This window comes from Momordica charantia (genome assembly GCF_013281855.1).
Source record: "Momordica charantia cultivar OHB3-1 chromosome 7 unlocalized genomic scaffold, Mcharantia_2.0 BLBB01000007.1, whole genome shotgun sequence".
Classification (NCBI taxonomy): domain Eukaryota; kingdom Viridiplantae; phylum Streptophyta; class Magnoliopsida; order Cucurbitales; family Cucurbitaceae; genus Momordica; species Momordica charantia.
This window is the reverse complement of record NW_028275165.1, coordinates 10582511-10603257: the sequence shown is the minus strand read 5'-3', so window position 1 is coordinate 10603257 and position 20747 is coordinate 10582511. Positions and strand designations below refer to the sequence as shown.

Genomic DNA, 20747 nt, shown 5'->3' with positions numbered 1-20747 from the left:
CCTGAACCAGAGTCTGTACGGGAAGATCGCGGCACTAAACCAGTTTGTCTCTCAGTCGACCGTCAAGTGCCTCCCTTTCTTCAAGTCCCTGAGGAAAGAAGGAAAGTTCGAGTCGACCGATGAGTGTGAAAGGGCTTTCCAGGAACTGAAACAATATATGGTGTCTGCCCCCTCCTAGCCAAGCCGAGCGAAAGGGACGAACTATACCTCAGCCGTTTTAGAGAGTGTGACTGTGGTTATGCTGAACGCACGCACTAAGCGTGGTAACAATTCTATAGATGCAAGCGCACACATGTCAGAGTAATATAAAATGGATGGAGTATCCAAGTATCGATCCTCAAGGACTTCTAAATAATTTCCAAACTCTAAAGTTTTAATGAATAGTGAATGTTGAAATGAGTGATTCTTGTAAAATGGGAAGTGGTCACAAATAATGGTTTTGAATTTGGTCTTATAATGGTAAAACCTAGCCCGAATTACTTCAAGTTAGCCAACAAAGAATCAAGGATACGCTAAGGACGATATGCATTTTACTTTAGGAACCAACGACTACGCTTTTCACTTGACTTATGTCTAAGCAACTTCAAAGTCCTAAGACATTCCCTAATATGTCTATTATGAGAGATATCTTAGTTTTAGGATGGAAATAGTCGCAACCTCGGGTTAAGGTCCTATGTCTAGGCTACTTAACCGGAACCTTTATGTCTAAGGCGCTCCTCTCCTCGGTTTAACCACTCAACAATGCAAATAAGCAACCTTTTCAGTATTGACTTGTTAAGACTTACAGTGGCCTTCTCTAAATCCTAACTTTTTGGGAAAACATGTTGAGCAATGAGTGGAAAGCAAAAACACTACTTCTTAGTAACCCTTTTTAGAAATAAAAGGCTAACTATCCATAACCGAGCTGGTCCCCTTTCACCACTTGACTAGTGACCAACACAGATCCTGACGGAGTGGATACCGACAGCAAAAAGCCTAACGATTCTAGCTCTAGGTCCGCATGCCGAACAAAAGTAGAAGCAATGAAAGAATTACTAGACCCCGAGTCAAATAAAGCGTAAGCAGGCATACTGAGTACTAAAAAAGTCCCTGCAAAAGTAACACGCATGCAATAAAGCACAAGCATATACACACAGCTCAAGACTCGCAAAGAGAAGGAACCTGTGACCACCGCCTCGGTATCCCTGTGACCACCATCGCAGGGATCCTCTGGCCTAAAGCTTGGGTATTCGAGCCGGTCATCGGACACTCCCTCGCAAAATGTCCTTCCTTCTGACACCTATAACATATTCTCTTTCCCGCCCAACACGGCCTAGTATGGCTCCTCTTACAAGAGGGGCATGCCGGAGAAACAATCTGCCTTTGCACAAGCTGCTGGTGTCCCCTCGAGGGTTGACTGGAGAAGAACGATGCAAATTTCTTCTTGACCCTCGAGCTGGAGCCCATCACCTGTTGAGACTGAGGTTCCTCGAGACATTGTCCATAACCAACGCACACCTGACTGTTGCTGCATAAGTAGTTGGTTCCTTGAGAACCAGTAGCCCCTTGATCTCCCTACGCAAACCGTCAATGAACTTGTCAATCTTTAATTGTTCAGTAGGAATATATTGCATTCCAAAACGGGACAGCTCAGTGAACTTCCTCTCGTATTGGGCCACAGTTAGGCTCCCTTGAGTGAGACGGAGAAACTCTGCCCGTTTTTCGTTCCTGACAGTCACGGGGAAATAGTACTCATAGAGTAGGTCCTTAAACCTCGCCCATGTGACGGGTGCGTTGGCGTGATCCTCCGCTACCGCCACCGACTTCCACCAGTTTACTGTTTCTCCTCGAAGCATAAACACTGCTCCCCGGACCTTGAATTCGTCGGAGCATCCCAAATACACATAAAGGGCTTCCAACTCCCTGACCCATTCCACGACCGCAGTAGGCCTCTCACTCACCCCGTTGAAAACGGGTGGTCCGGAGCGTTTGAAATCCCTGATGAATTGGACCTCCTCTTGTTGAATCTGTGCCCGACGAGGCTGCTGCGCCTGAGCCCCACCGACTCTATTCGCATTATCCAGCAATACTTGTATGCCTCGGCTAGTAACGCCACCTGGGGATTCACCTGGGGAACTGCCGGAGGTGCTGCCTGCGGGACCGGGGGTGCTACCCCTCTAGGAACTGCCGGGGGAACATTTGGATCTGCTGCCTCCTCACCCCTAGGGTTCGGATCCTCGTAGTTGTGAGCTCTCGTGTTCCGTCGAAAAGCCATTGTCTAAAGGAACATAGAACAGAGCACCAAGGTCATTAACACACTAACCGGGGCGCAACACAAGTGCAAAATTCAAGCAAGGTCTACATAATGAATCAAAGGAACACACCGACCTATCTCGTATCAGTCAATAATAATATCTCAATCATAAGCAATGTAAGACATTCATGATCGAACATCCAGAACTCGGAAACGTACCTGGTGATGACGAGGAGACTGACAAGGACCGTACACTAACGACCTAGATTCTAGGACAGTCTACAGGAACAACTCCGCTCTGATACCAATTGTAACGACCCAGAATTTTCCGCACACCTCTAGGTTGCATTCACTACCCAACTAATCAAATTTAACTCCGGCTACATCCTGCCAACTTCCTATATGCATGAACTCATAAAAATCAAGTTTCAATCCTCATCAATTTAACGATAAATCAATTTCATGGAATAACATTCAACAACACTCGTGAACCACTTCACGAGGCAAGTTTATTATTCAATCTATATGAATCTAAACAAATGGAATAAAACTCAAATAGGCACCTAACCCGAAACAAAACTAACAACAAGAAAAACAAATCTCTCAATTATTCGAATGCAAATAAACCGTTTATTGGCCACAACATAAGGCCCTAACCAATGAATTAAACTAAACAGGAAAACTAAGTAGCCTATGGTCCTCGCTCGTCAGGTCTACTCCGTCCCATCACCATGGTCACCCACGAGTCCTTCACCTGAAACAATCATTGTAGAGGGGGGGGGGTGAGTATATAAAATATACTCCGTAAGTAGCCCTCACCAAACACACACAAACATCATGCTCATAACCATAAAGGAAACATACATCGTCATGCTCTATCATTACAGTATGCGAACAACCATAGACATGCTCTACTAATACATTATACATTCATCCATAAACATGCTCTAAAAGACCCGAAGCTAACCACAATCAGATAAAAACATTACCGTCCACTTGGCTCTCTAATACCTCAACTACAACTATGTTCACCTCAGTTATTCGAGCTCTTCGAAACCATTCTTTTGGTAGTGTCGGCCCCTGACCATTTATACCTAGAGCCCCGACACTAGTGCATCGACCCTCGACCATTTATCCCCGAGGCCTCGATGTCTTACCATCTATTGGCCCTTGACCATTTATACCCAGGGCCCCAATAGTTCTCCTTTCGAAAGACTCCTCGCATCGACCCCCAACCATTTATACCCGAGGCCTCGACACTCATCTTTATCCAATATTGGCGTATCGACCCCCGACCATTTATACCCGAGGCCTCGATACCCAATTAATGACGTATCAGCCCCCGACCATTCATACCTGAGGCCCTGACACTCACCCCTTCACTTCATAATTTGTAAAACTCCACATATCGTTTCTAGCCTCCAACCAAGATTCCAGTACTAACTCCCTAATAACACCAACCACCACAACGCCCATCAACAACACCACCACTAGTATGATTTCAATGCATCTCGCCGCTCACCAACACATTCCAGCATGCTTCCACAACATAAACATCATTCTAATAGGAAAACAATAAACTAAACATACTTTCACAACATTCCAAATCTTAACAACAGCGCCACAGTGAGTTTAGTCATAACAGAGCTTAGTAAACAAATTGCAAACGATTGGAGGCCAACACAATTCATCCAAACACTTAATAATCAACGTCCATATTCAATAAGCGCTGCTAGATATAATAAAAACTCATGAGACATGCCAAACACTTCATACGAATTCAGACAACAAACATTTCCAAAATAAATTCACTTTAACGAACATTCCCTACAATCATACATCATTCTACCACAGATCTCAGAAGTTCAACAATACGAAATTCCCACTGTTATCACCGACGGACATTCAACACTAATCAGGCATACAATACTACATAAACAAGAGTTACACTGCACAATCACGTCTCAGAACCAATATTAAGCATCATAAACAGTACATCGGCAACCAAATAACCAACATCAACACACGCACCCGCCCCCGTGCTACTTACTACCAAATGTCCTAAAGCTCCTAAGCTTGTCAAACACTTCCTACAAGGAAAAAGTACGATTCGAGGTTAGTAGCCAATTGGAAACATTTAAATAATATTGAACCCAAATTTGGTGAGTTGTTACCTACTAACTCACACCAAAACCTCTTGGGTTAGAAGTGGGTCGACGCCGAGGATGTTCTAGCTCCAAAATTTGACTTCGATTGGCCTTAGGCTCGCTGAACCGATGTCAAAAACTGATGGGTAATATAGATTTGGGTCCGATTGAAGGTGGTTCAATGCTGACCCAATGCCGTAAGGAGTGGGTATCAAGAATCAAGCTTCGGTTATGTGTGGGTAATTATCTAACGTTGCCGGAGGGGCTGGGTAACACTAAACTGAGAAAGGAGAACGTCAAGAAACTTGCTGGGCGTCACAGATCTGGGCGCGGGGTCACCGGAGGAACGACGTCGGACCTGGGCTGTTGCCGCTGCTGTCCAGTTCTGCTCGGAATGCGTCGCCGCCGTGGAGAAAGCCCGCTGGGGGTTGCGCACGTCGCCGGAGGATGAGTAGCAGAATATCGTCAGGCGTCCGGTTCTGCTCGGAACGCGTCGCCGCCGTGGAGAAGGCCCGTCGAGGGTTGCGCACGTCGCCGGAGGATGAGATCGTCGGGCCCGTGCGTCGTGCGCCACCGCGAGCTGCTGCAGGAGGACGCCGGCGTGGAGAAGCTGCTGCTGCTGTGCCGCTTCGCCGGAGAAGAAGGGTCGCCGGCTGGAAAGCTCCAAGAAGAAGGAGAAGAAGTTTGGGGGGGGGGGGCTGTCGGCTAGGGATGGGGAAGAAACAAAAGGAAGAGAAAAAAAAAGAAGAAAATGTTAGGGTTTCCCTTTTGTTTTGTTTTAAAACAATTTTCCCTCAATGAAAGCCCAATCATCCAAGCCCAAAGAAGAAGGAGTCCATTCCCTCAACACAAGGCCCAACATACCATGTTCGGTTAATATTAATTTAATTGGATTGTTAGAGCCCGATAAATATCGATAAATTCAATTAACATTCACTTTGAAATTTAAATGAAAATAGATCTCCCGATTCGAGACTAACTAACCTGAGGGACTCGGGGCGTTACACGATGTACTTCAATTCCATTTGGGAACTTGTAGATCAACCTGACGGGGTAATGACTGGGATGTTTATGCTGAACGCACGCGCTAAGCGTGGTAACAATTATATAGATGCAAGCGCACACCTGTCAGAGTAATATAAAATGGATGGAGTATCCAAGTATCGATCCTCAAGGACTTCTAAACAATTTCCAAACTCTGAAGTTTTAAAGAATAGTGAATGTTGAAATGAGTGATTCTTGTAAATGGGAAGTGGTCACAAATAATGGTTTTGGATTTGGGATTTGGACTTATAATAATAAAACCTAGCCCGAATTACTTCAAGTTAGCCAACAAAGAATCAAGGACATGCTAAGGATAATATGCATTTTACTTTAGAAACTAACGACTACGCTTCTCACTTTACTTATGTCTAAGCAAGTTCAAAGTCCTAAGACATTCCCTAATATGTCTATTATGAGATATATCTTAGTTTTAGGATGGAAATAGTCGCAACCTCGGGTTAAGGTCCTATGTCTAGGCTACTTAAGCGGAACCCTTATGTCTAAGGCGCTCCTCTCCTCGGTTTAACCACTCAACAATGCAAATAAGCAACCTTTTCAGTATTGACTTGTTAAGACTTACAGTGGCCTTCTCTAAATCCTAACTTTTTGGGAAAACATGTTGAGCAATGAATGGAAAGTAAAAACACTACTTCTTAGCAAACCCTTTTTAGACATAAAAGGCTAACTATCCATAACCGGGCTAGAGACGAGAATTTAGAAAGACATATTGAAGAAAATACAGCAAGTAAAATGGTTGAATGTGGAATGCATGTGTGAAAGACAAAAGTTAACTAATGGAGAGTTTTTATCGGGATTGAGAGCTTCGCCCTTCTCTTTCAAGCAAGGGAGAGTGTCACGTGCTCTTTCCTCCAAAAACACAACTCTCTTAACTAAAAATAAAGTAAAGACAAAGAGAAGATAAGCAAAGTGCTAGATTTTTATATATTTGAATAAGTAGAAAAATGACTAAGTACAAATGGAAACAAAACAAGCTCAATAAAAGAATGTAAAGTGCTCGGGATTTAAAAACCAAAAGTAACTAATGAAAGCAACTCAAAAGTACTTAGAAAGCAACAAAGAGACACTAAAAATGATCAAGAGAAGGAAGCAAGGCTTGATGAATTTGGTGGAGAAGTTGCTGGAATTTATAGCTGTGCAGAATTTGTTAGATAGGTCCTAAAACGATGGTGAATCACCCATTTCCAACTCCTTTGACTGACCAAATCGTGCTCAAACTGATAGTGGAACACTTCTTCTACACGTATGCATCGGTTGGAACCACCAAAACGCATTGGAAGACGCGTTTCATTAAGGGCAAAGTTGGAAGAAAACCTGTTTTTCTGCAGGCATCCCAGGCGCCTGGCGCCTCCTGAGGTGTTTTTTCGTCTTTTCGCTTCTTTTGATTAATTTGCACTCCCAAATGGTCCTAAAATGTCATAAATACAATATAAGCCATCCACAAACCATAGTATATGAATTTTGCATGAATTGGAACTCAAACGATCGAGAAAAATCCGAAACAAAGCTGAAACATAGTAAAAACAGCATCTAAAACCTTCTTTTTACGCATGTAAACAAGCGTAATCACACCCCCAAACTTAACTTTTTGCTTGTCCTCAAGCAAAACTTAGCAACTTTAATCAGCTTTCTAACACATGGACAAGGAAAAGCAAAAGCAACCGAGATGTTCAATCATAAATTGTCTCAAGGAAAAGATGTCAGAGCCTACCATTCTATTGCCTTTGTAAACTTAGTTACTATAAACCAAGTTTGAAATGATAAAAACTTTTTCTTTCAAAATCTTTTTTCTCTTTCAAAAACAGAAAACGTTTTCAAATACCCCTAAGGAATCTGCACACTCCCTTCTTATACTAAGACTTTTACATCTGAAAGACCGGCTACTAGCCCCTGAGGTTTTCACACACTAACATCGGTTCCAACCACAGCTACTCGTAGAAAGACTCTGAACTAACAGCTAGGTCATAAAACGACGACAATGAGAAACACGAAGTCACTTATCACCATCTTTACTGCTATTTTCAAAGTCAACACCCAACCTAAAACTAAATGGGTGTCTACAGTAGGACTCGGGAATCATAAATACATTTTCTTAACTCTCAATGTTTTTACCACTCTTTTCTTTCTAACACAAGTCTTTTCCCCACTCTTATTTTCTCTCAACAAGACTCTTTTTACTCTTTTGCAACTTTTTTCTTTCTTTCTTTCGTTTTTATTTTTTATTTATTTATTTATTTATTTATTTTTTTTAGCTAAGTGCTTTTTCAACATTTTCTTTCTTTCCAACTGACTCTTTTTCAAAAGAAAATAGCATGATTTTTTTAAATATAAATAACACCTTATCTTTTCGAAACAACGACTGACACAACGACTGTCCCCCCCAAACTTAAGAGAGACAGTGTCCTCACTGGGAAAAGACTTTTGCATCGGATGAAAAAGGCTTAACAGTAAAAAGGACAAGGACTTCCTATATAGGGGCAAAGAAAAAGCTTAAAGTCTGTAAAGATCAAAAAGACATAAAAGAAAATGAGTTTATCACATAAACAAAGGAAATAGCTCAAAGCTTAGTCAGGCATAGAACAGAAAACTCAACAATCTCTTATAATCATCATCGACATGAAATCACATGCACAGCACAGATGCTTCAAAATAGGCATGTGAAAAGCTAAACTAAGGTTAAGTGAAGGCATACTTTAAGTGATCAGAAGATAAACGATACTAATTTATTCATGCTTCAACTGAGCTCGAAACATAATCAATACAAAAAAAACATGCGTAGTAATGCTAGAATATGCAAACTACGTCATTAACCAAAAGAAGAAAACACAAAAAATAGCAAAGAAGGAACCTCCCCTTCATGAAGTCGGAGGTTGTGGACTAGGATCAGTGTCAGTGCTGGGAGATGGATGACCAAGGATAGCGGCTAGCGCTGGAGGCCATGAAGGTAAAATCGCAAAATCCAATGAATCCCTTAAGTTGTAGATATGTTGCACGACTTCTTGAACCTGAGAGTTTTCGAAATGCTGGAAAAACAGGGCAGGCGCCAGGCGCCTGCGTGATTTATTTTCGCAAAGGGCAGGCGCCAGGCGCCTGCGTAAAATTTTTTCAATGTTTTTTTTTTTTTTTTTTTTTTTTTTTTTTTTTCTTTCTTTTTGTTTTTCAACGTTTTCAAAAACATTCTCTTAATAAGAAAAACTTTATAATGAAACACAGAGAAAATACAAGATACAAAGACTTCCTTCCTTTACTTTTGTTCTTTCAAAAACGGATAAGAAGGAAAAAAACATTTTTCGCAAAAATTTATTGACCTGAAAGTTGAATAGAGGTTTTTCCTCTATCCACTGGTTCTCCAAAATACGGCTTAAGTCTCTGCCCATTTACTTTAAAAACATTTCCCTTAGAGTCAACTAGATCCACTGCCCCATATGGGTAGACTTTAAAAATTTGAAAGGGACCAGACCATCTAGACTTAAGTTTTCCAGGGAAAAGTTTCAACCTAGAGTTGAATAACAGAACCAGATCACCTTCTTGAAGATTGTTCGGCCGAAGACGCCTATCATGCCACTGTTTAGTTTTTTCCTTAAACAACTTAGCATTCTCATAAGAAAAGTGCCTGTGTTCTTCTAATTCCAACAATTGTAACTTCCTCCCTTCACCTGCAGCCAACAAATCAAAATTTAATTTCTTAGTAGCCCAAAATGCTTTATATTCTAGCTCAAGAGGCAAATGACATGCTTTTCCAAAAACTAGCCTATAGGGGGACATGCCGAGGGGAGTCTTAAATGCTGTCCTATATGCCCAAAGTGAATCATCAAGCTTAAAAGACCAATCCCTACGGTTAAGATTTACAGTTTTTTCTAAAATGTTTTTTATCTCCCTATTAGATATTTCGGCTAACCCATTCGACTGAGGATGATATGCTGTTGCAACCCTATGACGCACATTGTATTTAGTCAGCAACTTTTGCATAGACCTATTCACAAAATGAGCCCCCCCATCGCTTATCAGACAACGCGGGGTTCCATAACGCGTAAAAATGTGCTTTTGCAGAAAACGAATGACAACTTTGGAATCATTGGTAGCAGTTGCAATGGCTTCTATCCATTTCGAAACATAATCTACTGCTAACAATATATAAAGCTTACCATTAGAAGATGGAAATGGACCCATAAAATCTATACCCCACACATCAAATATTTCAATCTCCAGGATCGGGGTTTGAGGCATTTCGTGGCGTTTAGATATATTACCTGTCCGTTGGCATTTGTCACAAACCTGGGCAAACTTATGTGCATCTTTGAACAGAGTGGGCCAAAAGAACCCACTTTGCAAAACTTTGGCTGCGGTTTTGTGTCCTGCAAAATGTCCTCCATATGGAGACATATGACAAGCGTCTAATATCGCCTCGTGCTCTTCTTCTGCGACACACCTGCGTAAGATATTGTCAGGTCCTAGCTTATATAAAAAAGGCTCATCCCAACGATAACATCGAACTTCATTTAAAAATTTCTTTACCTGTTGCTTGTTGAACTCATAAGGAACTATTCGACTTACCAAATAATTTGCTATATCGGCATACCACGGAACTGAATCAACTCGCAAGAGTTGCTCGTCAATAAACTGTTCACGTATAACAGTTCCATCATCACAGAGCGGGGATTCCAATCTAGACAGGTGATCAGCAACTTGGTTTTCAGTACCCTTCCTGTCCCTAACTTCAATATCAAACTCTTGAAGTAACAAAATCCACCGTATCAAACGTGGTTTAGCATCTTTTTTAGCAAATAAATATTTTAAAGCAGAATGGTCAGTAAGAACAATGACTTTTGTGCCTATCAAGTAAGACCTAAACTTATCAAAGGCGAACACAACTGCTAACAGTTCCTTTTCAGTAGTAGTGTAATTGAGTTGTGCACCGGTCAGAGTCTTACTAGCATAATACACAGGATGCAAGATCTTGTTTTTACGTTGTCCTAACATAGCTCCTATTGCATAATCACTGGCATCACACATGAGCTCAAAAGGTAAATCCCAATTAGGTTCGATAATTATAGGAGCTGAACTTAGAGCAACTTTCAACATTTCAAATGATTTTAAACAGTCATCATCAAAAACAAATGGTCTATCATGTTCTAACAATTGACACAAGGGTTTAGAAATTTTAGCAAAGTCTTTTATAAAGCGGCGGTAAAATCCCCCATGCCCTAAAAAACTTCTAATCCCTTTGACATTTGTAGGAGGAGGTAGCTTTGAAATGATGTCTATCTTAGCGTGGTCTACCTCTATTCCTTGCTTGGAAATTTTGTGACCCAAAACAATACCCTCTTGTACCATGAAATGACACTTCTCCCAATTTAGGACTAGGTTTGTTTATTCACATCTCTCCAATACTCTCTCCAAATTAACTAAACATGCATCAAAAGAATTTCCAAAAACAGAAAAGTCATCCATAAAAACTTCTAGAATATTTTCTACCATGTCAGAGAAGATGGCCATCATACACCTCTGAAAAGTCGCGGGTGCATTGCATAGTCCAAAGGGCATTCGCCTAAAAGCGAACGTACCATACGGACACGTAAATGTTGTCTTCTCCTGGTCTTCTGGAGCAATAGTAATTTGATTATAACCCGAATATCCATCTAAAAAACAATAGAAATCCTTACCTGCCAGACGGTCGAGCATCTGGTCAATAAACGGGAGAGGAAAATGGTCTTTCTTTGTTACCTTGTTGAGTTTGCGATAGTCAATGCAAACTCTCCACCCGCTCATAGTTCGGGTTGAGATGAGCTCATTCTCCTCGTTGGCCACCACGGTTATACCCCCCTTCTTTGGTACACACTGTACTGGGCTTACCCAGCTGCTGTCGGATATTGGGTATATAACACCGGCGTCAAGCCATTTAAGAATTTCTTTCCTTACAACCTCTTTCATCTTCGGGTTCAACCGCCTTTGACTCTCAATAGAGTTCTTAGCATCTTCTTCCAATAGAATTTTGTGCATGCAAAAGGCCGGGCTTATCCCTCGGATATCTGCTATCGTCCATCCAATGGCCTTTTTGTGCTTCTCCAAAATCTGCAATAAAGAATATTCATTAGTAGGTGATAAATTGGAAGCTATAATAACTGGTAAAGTGTCGTTATCCCCTAGATACGCATATTTCAAATGCGACGGCAATGGCTTCTGCTCCAACGTGGGTGGTTCCACTATGGACGGAAGTAACGACTTGCATTCTTCTTTTTGTATTTTTTCAATAGGATTAGCCATATCTTCTGGTCCTTCTGCTATCTTATCAAGCTCTTCTTCAATCTCTGTAACTAACAAGTCATAAAACTCATCAAACATAATAGGATTCAAGCTATTTATAGCAGAACACTCTTCAAAGTCTCCTGGTAATTTCATGGCATCTAGAACGTTAAATTTAACTTCTTCATTATTTACCCTCATTGTAATTTCTCCCTTCCTTACATTAAAAACTGTATCCCCAGTGGCTAGAAATGGTCTTCCCAAAATAATGGGAACGTCTAAGTCTGCCTCGCAATCTAGAATGATAAAGTCCGCAGGGAAAATGAATTTGTCCACCTGGACTAAAACATCTTCTATCTTTCCCTCAGGTCTTATGATAGATCTATCTGCTAGTTGGAGGGTAACCGTAGTAGGTCTAGCTTCTCCTATGCCTAAAGATTTGAAAACTGATAATGGCATAAGATTAATGCTAGCGCCTAGATCACATAATGCCCTACCTAAGTTTTTTCCTCCTATGGAACATGGAATGGTAAAACTGCCAGGATCATTACATTTCATGGGCAGCGGGCTGCCTACAGCCTCACTACTACATTTTGTCATGGCTACCAGTTCATGCTCTCCTATTTTTTTCTTCCTAGAAACTATATCTTTCAAAAACTTAGCATAATTTGGCATCTGTTCTAGAGCATTTACTAATGGTATATTTATATGCAGTTGTTTTAAAATATCTAAAAATTTTCTAAACTGGGAATCATTATTTTTCTTAACTAATCTTTGTGGAAACGGGGGGGTAGGGGTAAAAGAAGGTTGTACCTGTGGAGGAACACTCGGGGTGTCCTCATTACCTTTTCTAATATTTTCTTTTTCTGGTGTTGTTGGATTTTCTGGTATCTTTACAATTGGTTCAGTGGACGAAATCTGTACATCTGTTGTTGGCATTGTTGGTCCATCATATGCCAGTCCACTCCTGAGGGTGACAGCTTTGCACTGTTCTTTCCCTTCTCGTTTTGGTAATTCAGTATGGCCTGGAAAAGAACCTTGTGGTCTATTCTTCAATTCATTGGCGAGCTGTCCCAATTGGGTCTCGAAATTCCTCATTGATGCCGCTTGGGATTGTATCACTGCGTCGGTTCGGGCCATGTACTCCTTCATCATATTCTCAAGATTTGAGTTGTTATTTTGAACTGGTGGAGTCTGTGTTCTCTGATTGTACTGCTGTTGCGGTGGTGGGATGTATTGTTGTGTAGGTGGAACATAGGGCTGCTTGTTCTGTTGGCTCTGCCCTTGATTAAAACCGCTCGAACCTCCTTGTCCTCCCCATGAGAAATTAGGGTGGTGCCTCCAACCTGGGTTGTAGGTGTTCGAATATGGGTTAAAGTTCCTATTGTTCCCATGTCCTACATAAAAGACGGAAGCAGGGTTATGTGGACAATTATCATAGATATGGTTTTCACTGCAAAATGAACAAATGAGATCGTTGACTTGGCAAACAGGGGCAGGAGTGCAATAATCCGACTGCACAGGTTGTATCGGCGTGGCTAATGGATTTTTTATTCCCAATGCCATCTCTTTCAGCCTCTGGTTCATTGTAACCATCTCTTTTTGCATCGAGGTCGCAATGTCCAGAGCCAAAACTCCAGCTGGATCTTGCTTCTTTGGTGCTGCCCTAGATCTTTGCGAACACCATAGTTCGTTATGTGAAGCTAAGTCATTTAGGATGTCAACTATCTCATTGAATGTCTTCTTTGTAAAGGCTCCGTTGGCAGCATTGTTTAGCATCATCTTAGTAGGATGATCTAAGCCTCTAAAGAAATGTTCTATCTGGATGCATGCCGGCAAGCCATGGTTCGGACATTTCCTGATTAGTTCTTTAAATCTCTCCCACGCCTCGTGAACAGGTTCACGATCATACTGTCTAAAGGAGATGATCTCCTCTCTGATATCAGCGTGGCGAGTAGGTGGGAAGAATTTTGTTAAGAACTTCTCCACTAACGACCCCCATGTGGTGATGGATCCCGGTGGAAATGCATTGAGCCATGCTCTAGCTTGGTCCTTCAAAGAAAATGGAAAAAGTGTTAGTCTCAGAGCATCGTCTGTTATACCAGGTAATCGAAATGCATTTGCAATTTGAATGAATGATTTCAGATGATCATGTGGATCCTCATGTTCCTGCCCTCCAAAATGTCCAATTGTCTGCAACATTTGGAACATCATTGGTTTAAGCTCAAAGTTTGCGTGGGCTGGAATAGGGTTGACTATCCCTGAATCAAAGTTCTGAAAAGCCATGGCGGCATATTCTCGCATTGCCACGTCTCTGTTGTCCGCCATCTGGATATGGTTGAATTCATCATTTCTCGCATGATCCCTCATATTACCGTTAACAGCAGGTGGATCAACCGGATCACGAGGTGGAATATCTGCCATTGATGTGCTTGTACTCTCTACCTCACTTTCAGGACTGATTTCACCTTCTCTCTCTTTTTGCTTTTCTAGTTGTTTTCGAAGTCTTTGCTCCTTTCGAGTTTTTCGAAGGGTCCGCTCAATCTCAGGGTCAAGGGGTAGAAGAAAAGATCTTGTGCTCATGCACTTTAACTTACCCTTGTGAGATAAACGACCAAAAATATAGAACAAAAACGGTGGATGGAAATTACACCCAACAACAATTCACAAAAATAAAAACTAAAAGAATTTGAAAATAATTTTAAAACTAAAGTCCCCGGCAACGGCGCCAAAAACTTGACTGGGATGTTTATGCTGAACGCACGCGCTAAGCGTGGTAACAATTATATAGATGCAAGCGCACACCTGTCAGAGTAATATAAAATGGATGGAGTATCCAAGTATCGATCCTCAAGGACTTCTAAACAATTTCCAAACTCTGAAGTTTTAAAGAATAGTGAATGTTGAAATGAGTGATTCTTGTAAATGGGAAGTGGTCACAAATAATGGTTTTGGATTTGGGATTTGGACTTATAATAATAAAACCTAGCCCGAATTACTTCAAGTTAGCCAACAAAGAATCAAGGACATGCTAAGGATAATATGCATTTTACTTTAGAAACTAACGACTACGCTTCTCACTTTACTTATGTCTAAGCAAGTTCAAAGTCCTAAGACATTCCCTAATATGTCTATTATGAGATATATCTTAGTTTTAGGATGGAAATAGTCGCAACCTCGGGTTAAGGTCCTATGTCTAGGCTACTTAAGCGGAACCCTTATGTCTAAGGCGCTCCTCTCCTCGGTTTAACCACTCAACAATGCAAATAAGCAACCTTTTCAGTATTGACTTGTTAAGACTTACAGTGGCCTTCTCTAAATCCTAACTTTTTGGGAAAACATGTTGAGCAATGAATGGAAAGTAAAAACACTACTTCTTAGCAAATCCTTTTTAGACATAAAAGGCTAACTATCCATAACCGGGCTAGAGACGGGAATTTAGAAAGACATATTGAAGAAAATACAGCAAGTAAAATGGTTGAATGTGGAATGCATGTGTGAAAGACAAAAGTTAACTAATGGAGAGTTTTTATCGGGATTGAGAGCTTCGCCCTTCTCTTTCAAGCAAGGGAGAGTGTCACGTGCTCTTTCCTCCAAAAACACAACTCTCTTAACTAAAAATAAAGTAAAGACAAAGAGAAGATAAGCAAAGTGCTAGATTTTTATATATTTGAATAAGTAGAAAAATGACTAAGTACAAATGGAAACAAAACAAGCTCAATAAAAGAATGTAAAGTGCTCGGGATTTAAAAACCAAAAGTAACTAATGAAAGCAACTCAAAAGTACTTAGAAAGCAACAAAGAGACACTAAAAATGATCAAGAGAAGGAAGCAAGGCTTGATGAATTTGGTGGAGAAGTTGCTGGAATTTATAGCTGTGCAGAATTGGTTAGGTAGGTCCTAAAACGATGGTGAATCACCCATTTCCAACTCCTTTGACTGACCAAATCGTGCTCAAACTGATAGTGGAACACTTCTTCTACACGTATGCATCGGTTGGAACCACCAAAACGCATTGGAAGACGCGTTTCATTAAGGGCAAAGTTGGAAGAAAACCTGTTTTTCTGCAGGCATCCCAGGCGCCTGGCACCTCCTGAGGTGTTTTTTCGTCTTTTCGCTTCTTTTGATTAATTTGCACTCCCAAATGGTCCTAAAATGTCATAAATACAATATAAGCCATCCACAAACCATAGTATATGAATTTTGCATGAATTGGAACTCAAACGATCGAGAAAAATCTGAAACAAAGCTGAAACATAGTAAAAACAGCATCTAAAACCTTCTTTTTACGCATGTAAACAAGCGTAATCAGGTAAAACCAATAGGGTGCAAATGGATCTACAAGCGAAAACGAGACGCTGAAGGAAAGGTACAGACCTATAAGGCGAGACTTGTGGCAAAAGGCTACACACAAAGGGAAGGGGTGGACTATGAAGAAACCTTCTCCCCTATAGCTATGCTTAAGTCTATTAGAATACTTTTGTCCATTGCCACATATTATGACTATGAGATATGGTAAATGGACGTCAAGACTGCTTTTCTGAATGGCAATCTTGAAGAAAGTATTTATATGTCTCAACCCGAAGGGTTCATAGAACAAGGTCAAGAGCAAAAAGTTTGCAAGCTTAAACGGTCCATATATGGACTCAAACAAGCATCTCGATCTTGGAACATAAGGTTCGATACTGCGATCAAATCTTATGGTTTTGACCAAAACGTTGATGAGCCTTGTATATACAAGAAGATCGTCAACAACACCGTAGCCTTCTTAGTGTTGTACGTGGATGATATCCGACTCATTGGGAATGATGTAGGATACCTCACTGACATAAAGAAGTGGCTAGCGACTGAGTTCCAAATGAAAGATTTGGGAGAAGCTCAGTATGTTCTTGGCATCCAAATTCTAAGGGATCGTAAGAACAGAACGTTAACCCTGTCTCAAGCAACTTATATCGACAAGATGCTTGTTCGATATTCGATGCAGAATTCCAAGAAAGGTTTGTTACCCTTCCGGCATGGAATTCATCTGTCTAAGGAACAATGTCCTAAGACACCTCAAGAAGTTGAGGATATGAGACGTATACCCTATGCTTCAGTAGTGGGCAGCCTGATGTACGCTATGTTGTGCACTAGGCCTGACATTTGCTATGCGGTAGGGATAGTCAATAGGTACCAATCCAACCCAGGATATAATCACTAGATTGCAGTTAAGGGAATCCTCAAGTATCTTAGTAGAACCAAGAACTACAAGCTCGTGTATGGCGCTAAGGATTTGATCCTTACAGGATACACTGACTCTAACTTCCAAACAGACAAGGATTCAAGGAAATCCACGTCGAGGTCAGTATTCACTCTTAACGGAGGAGCGGTAGTTTGGCGAAGCATCAATCAAGGATGCATCGCAGACTCCACGATGGAGGCCGAGTATGTTGCAGCTTGTGAAGCAGCAAAAGAGGCGGTTTGGCTTAGAAAGTTCTTGACAGATTTGGACGTCGTTCCAAACATGAACTTGCCCGTCACACTTTATTGTGATAACAGTGGTGCGGACACTGTTCCCTTCAAGTTTGGGGGAGTGGCTCCTGAATTTTGTATTTAGTTGAGTACCTAATCAGATTTTTATTGTTTCAAAAAAAAAGAAGAAAAAAAGAAAAAAAGAAAAAATATATATATATATATATTATATATCCATGGGATGCTCGTAGTATGATGGTAGTGACTTTGATCTAGCCTGACTTTGTGTAACTCATTAATCGACAGGCTCGGATTGGTTACCAACCTAGAGAATCTCATGAGTGATGTTTATGTCTTCAAGTCTTTTTGTGCTAAACAAGTATTTTGACATGAATGGAAGTGTGCATAGTCTCTACTAGATAGCAAAATGTTTTGAGTTGAAAACCAAGGAGAAGTGAGAACTGTTTTTATCTTTTAAACAGAGTTGGTTTTATGATGATTTGGCTTGAGCAAGGTAGTAGGTAGTTGAGCTTTGACGTTCCTCCTGAGACGCCATATGTACAAAATACATGGTTCGTGCTTAACGCTGGTTCATTTACATAATTTGCATGCGAATTGTTGATTGCTAAATGTTGTTTTCTTGCTTGGGGACAAGCAAAGTTTCAAGTTTGGGGGTGTGATAAGTCTTGAATTTTAGGAAAAAGTGTATACAAATTGTGCATGTTTAGTGTCTTCTGAAATTAAATACATATGTTTCATGCATTGAATCCGGTATAAATGGGACTATTTCTTAGGAAAGACTTGTAGACTTGGTTTTGGATGAATAGATGGAATTATGAGAAAATATATATGTTTTATAGGGAAAAAGGAAGGACAAAGCAGCAATGCATGGTGCAGATGACACAGAGGCTAAAGTAGCAGCGATGCGTCTGGCGCATCCCAACACTCCAGAAACTTCAGCAATGCGTCTAGCGCATTCTCCACCTACAAATAAGGGCTTTTGTTGACCGGGCAGTTGGAAGAAATCTCAACCCATCCCTTGATCCGTGCAACCAAATGCTGTTAAAGCCCCATTGTAGCTCCTCCACTCAAATACCCAAGATTTTCTCCACCAACTTGCAAGGTTTAGCTTATAAATACCAAATTCCATCAAGCTTCAAGGGGAGCTCACTTGACATTTAAAATTCCAGCTTGTTTCCTCTCTAGAATTTACGTTTTTAGAATTTGTTTTGTCTTTAATTTTGCTCAACATTCCTTGAATTATTTTATTGCAATTCCTTTTTGTTGTTAACATTTTCTTTAGATTTTGGTTCTCGATTTTAATTTAGCTATTGTAATTACTTCTTAAAATTAATATGATATTTTATTTCAATCCACTTCTTATTATTTCTATTTTTCATGTTTTTATAAGTAGCTAATTTGCTTTTCCAACCCTCTTACGAATGATTTAGTTTCCATCATTTTAATTACATCTATCAGATAGCACGGCGTTTACGCTCAAATTGCTTATCTTGATTGAGTTAATTAATCTAGTTGATTTTACTTGCTGGCCACTTGTTTAAATCACAACAGTTAAGTTTAATTCTGAAAAGGTTAGAGTCAACGGAGTTCATCAAGATAAAATGGGAAGTTACTTAGACATAAGAACTTAAACAAGATCCTAGACATAGGCTCTCTTATCCATTAAACGTAAGTTGGAGTTTTGATTACTTAGGATTCTTCTAGTATTTTACAGACATGTTTTAAATACTGGCCTAATCTTCTAAACAAACCAAAAGCGGTATGGAATAGGAGTTGAACCAGTTTGCAATTAGAGAGTAAATTTAGTGTGACATTCTGATAGGTGTAATTCATTTCTGTTCAAATTAGTCAGTAGTATGAGGGTTGGTTTCAAAATTATATTTTATTAAATTATAAAACGTGCATTTCAACCAATCAATTATTTTTATTCCCAAACTCGATTGCTCATTCCAACAATTTGCAAAATCAATTTTAAAAGAAAACTAGTTCCTGTGGAGACGAACTTGGAATATTTGCAGATTATTACTTGTGACAGTGTGCACTTGCACTCGTCCCTCTTGCTATTAAGCAGAGGCGCAACAAGTTTTTGGCGCCGTTGCCGGGGACTTTATTTTCATTTTAATTTATTCTTTGTGAATTGTTTTTGTGTGCAATCACTCCACCGTTTCTGTTCTGAAAATATCCCCTATCCAACCTCAAAAGTGAGTATCAGTGTATGAGCACAAATTCATATTTGTTACCTTACGATCCAGAGATCGAGAAAACCTGCAAGAGGTTAAGACGTGAACAGAGACTGAAAAAACAGCAAGCAAAAATCCAAAAAGAGAAAGAACGTGAGCACTTCAACAAAATGGCAGAAAATGTAGTGCCGAACCCAATTCACGTGGCTGATCAAAGAGACCGTGCAATGCGAGATTATGCAGCCACAATATTAGAGGACCTGAACTCTAGCGTTATGAATCCACTTCCAGCAGATGCCCAATTCGAATTCAAGCCAATGATGCTTCAAATGTTAAACACTATTGGCCAGTTTGGGGGGCTTGAACATGAAGATCCACGCTCTCATCTTAAATCTTTTATTAAAGTTGCTAACACTTTTAGATTACCTGGAATCTCTGATGATGCATTAAGACTCACATTATTCCCTTTTTCTCTTTCAGGTCAAGCAACAGCATGGCTGAACACCTTCCCGTCAGACACCATTACCACATGGAGCGATATGGTGGATAAATTTCTTGTTAAGTACTTCCCACCGACAAGGAATGCAGATGTTCAGGAAGAGATTATCTCATTCAGACAAAAGGAGAATGAAGCGATAAACGTTGCTTGGGAACGTTTCAAAGATCTAATAAGGAATTGTCCAAATATTGGAATCCCAGCGTGCGTACAAATTGAACATTTCTTTAGAGGTTACGATATACCGACTAAGATGATGCTTCATGGGGCCGCAAATGGGAAATTTACATCAAAATCTTTCAACGAGATAGTGGAGATTCTGGACCAGCTATCTGAACACAATGATCAATGGTGCTCGGAGAAATCAAGGACCCAGTCAAAACGAGCAGATCCAGCAGGCGTGCTAGCCTTAGATAATATGACGTCTATGCAAAAACAAATTGACACCATCACTCAAATGCTGAAGAATATGGAAAAGAACAATGCGGCTGCCGCATGAGCCCCAGCAACAACCAATCCTTCTCCTGTTTACCAAATAGCTGAATCTACTTGATATTATTGTGGAGATCTACATCCATCTGAAAATTGCCCTTCTAACCCTTCTTCTATGTCTTATGTAGGTCAAATGAATCAACAAAAATTCAATCCTTATTCGAACACATACAATCCGGGATGGAAGCAGCATCCTAATTTCTCATGGAGTGGACAAGGAAGTTCCAGTGGTACGGGACAGAATCAACAGTACAAGCAAGCTTATACCCCACCTGGATTTCAAAATTCACCGACTTTTCCACCAATTCCACATCAATACAACCAACAGAAAAATTATGTGCAGCTGGCACAACAAACTTGAGTAACATGGAGATTTTAATGAAGGAATTCATAACCAAGAACGATGCCACAATGAAGGAATT

The 20747-nt window shown here is 40.4% G+C and overlaps 1 protein-coding gene, 1 non-coding gene and 1 pseudogene across 2 annotated transcripts in view; 2 read left to right on the top strand and 1 right to left on the bottom strand.

Annotated features, from left to right (window-relative positions):
* Positions 1–20747, top strand: part of LOC148210329 (uncharacterized) — a 165358-nt gene that overhangs the window by 136631 nt on the left and 7980 nt on the right.
* On the bottom strand, positions 1446–17692 carry LOC148210330 (uncharacterized; annotated as a pseudogene).
* LOC148210331 (small nucleolar RNA R71) lies at positions 13523–13629 on the top strand. Its single transcript, XR_015792489.1, has one exon. It is a non-coding gene; the product is annotated as a small nucleolar RNA R71 (small nucleolar RNA).